This window comes from Ixodes scapularis, unplaced genomic scaffold, assembly GCF_016920785.2.
Source record: "Ixodes scapularis isolate PalLabHiFi unplaced genomic scaffold, ASM1692078v2 PGA_scaffold4__175_contigs__length_147842914, whole genome shotgun sequence".
In the NCBI taxonomy this organism is placed as follows: Eukaryota; Metazoa; Arthropoda; class Arachnida; order Ixodida; family Ixodidae; genus Ixodes; species Ixodes scapularis.
In genome coordinates, this window is record NW_024609879.1 from 19,832,717 (window position 1) to 19,838,591 (window position 5,875).

The window sequence follows — 5,875 nt, forward strand, 5'->3', positions numbered from 1 at the left end:
CTCGCCCCTTGGTCTGTTTTGATCCGTGCAGTTTCTTTCTTGGTACCGCAGGTGAACCATAGTTCGGCGCAGGCCGCCTTCAGCACCGCTCGAGCGCCTTTGTGTTCAGCGCATTCAAGGAGATGGTGGCCGGTGTCGGCTTACTCGCTGCAAAGCCTGGCAGTCGGGGTCAGCGTCCCACCGCATGTTGTGCCTGCGCAACGGGATTATGGCACTGTGGGTGTTGAGACAGTGGATGACGGCCGCTGTCCGGACTTGTTCCTTGCGCCTCTTCGTCCGTCCGACTTCAGACCAGCGAGCGAAAAATACGCCGAAGACTCCGGCGCGATGTCATCATGGACGAAACCGTGACTGTGCTCGGGATTTCTCAACGGCGGCGGGTGCTGCTTACGAGTTTGTGGTTTTCGCTAAACGTGCTTACTGAGACTGTGTATGTGTCCGTGAGGTGCACCTGCTCGGTTTTATTAGCTGAACTACCGTACATCAGGAATATACCCAGCGGCATTGTGAGTACTTTGAAAGGTATTTTTCTTTGTGATAAGGATGTCAGTTGTCCCTGTTTGATGTGATCCCTTTCGTCTACAGCTCCTTGCGCCGGGTTTGAACAAGCGTTGCTTTTTGAGTTATAATATGCATGTAAAACTAAAGTCGGCAATAAATTTTCAGTGTTTTGACCTGCATTTTTGTCTATGGTTCACAGTCATTTGGGCGTCTAAAGGGTTGATGGGCTAAAGGGCCTGACGGGTTAAAGGGCTGTGGGGCTAAAGGGTTTTTCTATGGGGTATCCTTGAAGGGTTTTTCTGTGGGGTATTTTTGAAGGGCTTTGAAGGCCTGTGAGGTCCCATAATCCTTCAAGGCTGACGGGCCCTTTAGAAATATTTTCAATAGGGGGACACCAAGGACTGCGTCGTCCTTGAGCATAAGATTGAGCGGCGCGTGCTTAACGTATTTTTATGGCCATCTTTCGGGCACAACGCCGCCGCCTTTTCGCGAATTGGGACAAGTAGGGCTCTCGCCTTAATAATAATAATAATAATAATAATAATAATAATAATAGTAATAACAACATTAATAATAAATTTACTTGTGACGGAAGAGCATAATCAAGGCATAGTGCAGGCTCGCCAAAGCCATCATGGGCTTGTGCCGAAAAAACAGCTTTGTAATTGCATAAAAAATTTAAAAAAAATCAGTTTTAGATAAAAAAAGCAGAATTATCACCAAGTTTTTACAGCAGTTCCAACTCCATACTGACGCTTCCCTCCCAAAACAACAACAACAAAAACTACTTTAAGTCAGAAGATTATAAAAAAAAAACACACAAGGCAATAATAATAATAATCATAATAATAATAACAGCTATAATAATAATTATTATTATTAAATTATTATTTATTCCCTTCTGAAATAAATGGTAGGAACCAAGGAAAAAAGCATATGACGTTATAAGGCAATGGAAACAATCAAGCAGCGTGAACAGCGCAAGTCTATTTTTTATGATTGGTTGTGCGATAATAGAACACGTTCAGAAAAATGACGAACACCATAGTGGTGCGGTACACCCTCTGATTGGTCACATTAGCGCGTAGTGTCAGCAGTGTCTGAACTTGCACCAATACATCTCGCTGCAGCAACGCGACGGATTCCAGAAAAAAGCTCGCCCACATTGATGTGGGTCCGGAGAAAAGCTCACACCAGACTTTTGACAGACCCGGAGAAAAGCTCACCTCGAAATAAATTATTACTTGAAGCGGTCGCTATCATTTAATAGCGGTAGTGCTACCAAGGTTTTAGGCGCCTCCCACGCATGCGATACACTGTGCAACCGAGTTAGCGCGAAGCGATTTTTCAGTCTTGGCTACAATTTGCGTTTTGATATTTAATTGCGAAAAGATGGGACGTAACGGGCGAACGAAGTCGGAGGTAGAAATAAAGCTCAACGCCTCGATTTTCTCTGAAGAACACTCCTTTTGCTTGTGTTTAGTCCGATATAAATATTTCTTGCGCGATTTTGGGATCGGTGGCCGAGTGGGCTAGCGCACACAGCTCGGTGATCGCGCGTGAAAGCTCGCGCTGCAGAACCCAGGGTTCCTGGGTTCGAGCCCCAACCTTGCCCGTTTCAATCTGGATGAGGATCGTTCCATGCGCGGTCGTGTATCACTACTGCATGGGGCACGTTAAAGGGGTCATGAAACGACTTCCTACTTATTCCTCCTTAGCTTTAATCCTCAACTCAAATGCGAATTGTGAAATCACGTGGTCGTGACATTCCTTCGGCACCGGTGCGATGACTCCTAGCTTCCACCGTGCTTTTTATGCACACCTTAGAACTTGTCATTCCCCAGTGACAATGAGTTCCGTCAGGGCACTCATTGGCCACGAACGCGAATCCAAATATTCGTCGAACGATTGATTGTTGACGGGCGCATACGTCCGAGTGACGCAGTTCTCGTGTCCAATGTGTGAGCTGGGCTCTGCTGACGTCAGTTTGGCGCCGGTGACGCTCTTTTGGAACCGCGGATGCATCATAATGAAAAGGCGGAGAGCTCTCGAAGGCAAGAAGGTACAAAATAGTCCGCTATATTTTCAAATGCTCGTACCGAAAAGCTGGCTTTTGACTTTCTAGCCTCTTTCTTTTGGCCAACTAAACGATATGCGATTAGTAAAGTCCCAATTTAAAATCATTCATCCCTACCCTAAATTCGTTTTATGGCCCCTTTAAAGGGGTGCTAAACCAAACATTTCACTCTCTATGATAAGTAGTGCACGATCTTTCCACGAGCCAGCAGCCGCCAGTGTGCGCGAGCTCACACGACGAAATTAACGTCGTCGTATCCTCGATTCACGACCATTCATCCATTCAAGAAATATGATGACGACAATTTCGTTGCGTGTGCTCGCGCCCACCGATGGCTGCTGGCTCGTGGAAAGATCATGCGCCATTTTTTATAGAATCTGAAATGTTTGGTTTAGCGCCCCTTAAAAAAAACCAGGTTAGCGCTTTGTACTGCACTGGCTAAATTTTGCACCTACAGCTGAGACACCAGACGCTTATTGGCGTTGATTGAGTTCCGGTTCTAAAAGCATACACACAACACAATTATTATTTCTTGTGTGATGATTCTTTGATTTAAATACAGAACATATGCACACGTTAACAGCCTTAAATAATAAACAAACGGTAAATAATAAATATTTATATATCTCTGAGATCATTTTTGCGGGAATGGCTTGATATAAAGCATTCTGGTAAAACCGGTCTAATTTAGAGCACGATTTAAGTCATCTTGATTTTTATTCTTCACCCTCGCTGTAGCCCTCATTCCGCTTTTTTGTCAACCCATTTCGCGAGAGTGTTACCACATTTAATTTCGACGTAGCCGGGATAGAGGAAATACGTCCTTTTTATTTGTCGTTCAATTGAGGCAAGTGCTGAAACAACTCCTTCTTAAACAAAAGGTGAAAGGAGGAGATTTGGCAATGCAGTGCGGGTGTACGACATAAAAGGTCATTACGTAAATAAATATCCAGAAACTACTCACGGTGTTGCCCTCTACACTAGCCACATTTCCCCGTGTTTATTTTTTTTTCTAATTAGCGTTCTATTCAAATTATTTTTTTTATTTTCGTCGGACAAAGCTTTACGTGTTACAGAACGTTTTTATATGGTAAAATACATATACTGCGAGTGAAGTGCAGAATGACCGCATCCGCATAAGGCATTTCAGCATACTTCAGTTGAGTGAACGTACTTCATTTGAGTAAACTCTTAATTCTTAGATTCCTAGGTGGGCTTTGTTTCGCATTGGACAGTTTACTCGGTGTGCTTTTCTCCGGTGAGATTTTCTCCGCCGCTCCAATGTGACGGGCTTTCAAGCGAAGTATACACAATTTATCACTCGGCAATTTTCAAAAACTCGAAAATAAAATAAACTAATAAATAACTAATAAATAAACTAATAAACTTTTTGTAAACAAACGGCTGTTTCTTTTTGGCGTAATTTTGCATTGGACAGTTATATCTTAAAAGAAAGATTATATTGCTCATACAATGCTATATAACAGTTTTTGTCACCAACCACTTGTAATAATTATTAAAATTAAAGCGAGTTTTAGTTTTAGTTTCTCTTCCTAATGCAGTTTGTCCTCCTTTCCGTTGGAGCAATACAAGTTTAGCTGCGTTTTGCATTTTTTGTTCGTCCGAGCGTTCCTTCTTCTTTACCAATAGAAACTGTGCGCATCTAATTCAAGCCCCGACCAGGGCGCCCCTAGCGGCAAAGGGGTCCGTTGCATCGGGCATCTTCTGCCAGTCGCTGCATTGGTTGTGCGTTGTAGTGGGTTAGCGCTGTAATTTCTGAGATGGCTATTCCGCACCAAGAAAGCCGCAACAATTGCTGCGTGGTCGGCAAGATCGCGCACGGCACGAAGTACTACATCATCCCTTCGAAGCCGTACGAGGCGGAATACTGCGCGACCTGAGTACGACTTGTGCGTCCATACAGGTTAGTGGTGTTTCTTACCTTCCAGTTCGCGCTTTGTTTAAGCTGCTGACGAATAATACAATTAACTTTTTTTCTCTTCTAGCGACGATGGAACAGCATCGACACCGACGGAAAACTCGTAAAGTATGCAGCAAATACGTCACCGGAATCGAGAAGCGGAATGCGGTCGCCCGCCTAAGCCTACCGTTGGATGTTTCCATCAGCCTACAGGAAGATAGTAAAGAGAATCGCGGAACGGCGCGAAAAAAAATCGCCCAGTTATTGTCAAGCTGATTCAGAAATAAACGTACATAATTACCGCAGTCCACTGAACGCCAACAAAATTTTTTTTGCGGGCGCGCTTAATTTTGTTTGCAGAGTACGGCGCTCCGTGACATCCACATGTCCGTCGAAACGGACCTCCTTCACGTCGCACACGCGGCTAGATTCATGAAACAGTTTTCTCTTCGTCATATTGGCACCACGGAAGAAGCTCTCTGGATTCGTAACCGCCTTAAACATTGTCGTAATCACCCCGGGAACACTGTCCGCTTTGCTGCTAATCGACACTGCTTCCCCCCTATGATTCTGCACCGGCTGCCGAAGAAGCTTTCCGGATTCTTAGTCGCCCACTGTCCTCTGTGCTGTTCGTTGCTATTACTTCGCGATGATTCTGAGCCGGCGGCACCGGCTTCCGAAGGAACTTTCCGAACTCGTAACTGTCTTAAACTCCGTCGTAATCACGACGTGGAGACTGTCCGCCGTGCTGTTCGTCGCCATTGCTGCCCGATGCTCCTGCGGCGACTACCGCCAGGTCGCGGCGAACAATGTGCGACCGCCGCGACACGGCCGGCTTGCTCGCTTCCTATATTAAAGCAGCCCGCAGGCAACCCTTGTGTTCCCCTTGTATAACAATGTCAATATGAAGAGAGTGTCTCTTTTTACTAGCAAAAAATATAGACGGACAAGCCCTCGTGGCCTAACGGATAGGGCATCGGTCTCCTAAACCGGGGGTTGCGGGTTCGAATCCCGCCGAGGGTAACCTTTTTATACTAAATGAGAAAAGGATTTCTCAAGATATCATGTGGACAAGAAGCTTAAGTCTTCTGGCGCGGCTAAAATGTTGCTAGTTTTAGCGGTGTTCCAGCTACATTTTGTGGTTTTTATCCTCGTCTAGCGGCTGATGACTGTTTGGCGCGTTGCAGTATTCTAAGCGGTTTTCATACATCTGTTTTCTGTGGAGATGTAAAATATTTATATTTTTTTATTTTATTTTTTATTTACCAACCCTAAATCCGAAGTTGTTTAGGATTTATATAAAGAATTAGACCATTTTTCAATCTTAACGTGTAGAAGCTTGTGATTTGTTTATTCCACTCAGCGAAACTGGCTTC

General features: G+C 44.6%; 1 non-coding gene across 1 annotated transcript; it reads left to right on the forward strand.

Annotated features, from left to right (window-relative positions):
* The first annotated feature begins 5,449 nt into the window (after positions 1-5,449).
* On the forward strand, positions 5,450-5,522 carry Trnar-ccu. The gene has a single exon. It is a non-coding gene; the product is annotated as a tRNA-Arg (tRNA).
* Positions 5,523-5,875: the final 353 nt, after the last annotated feature.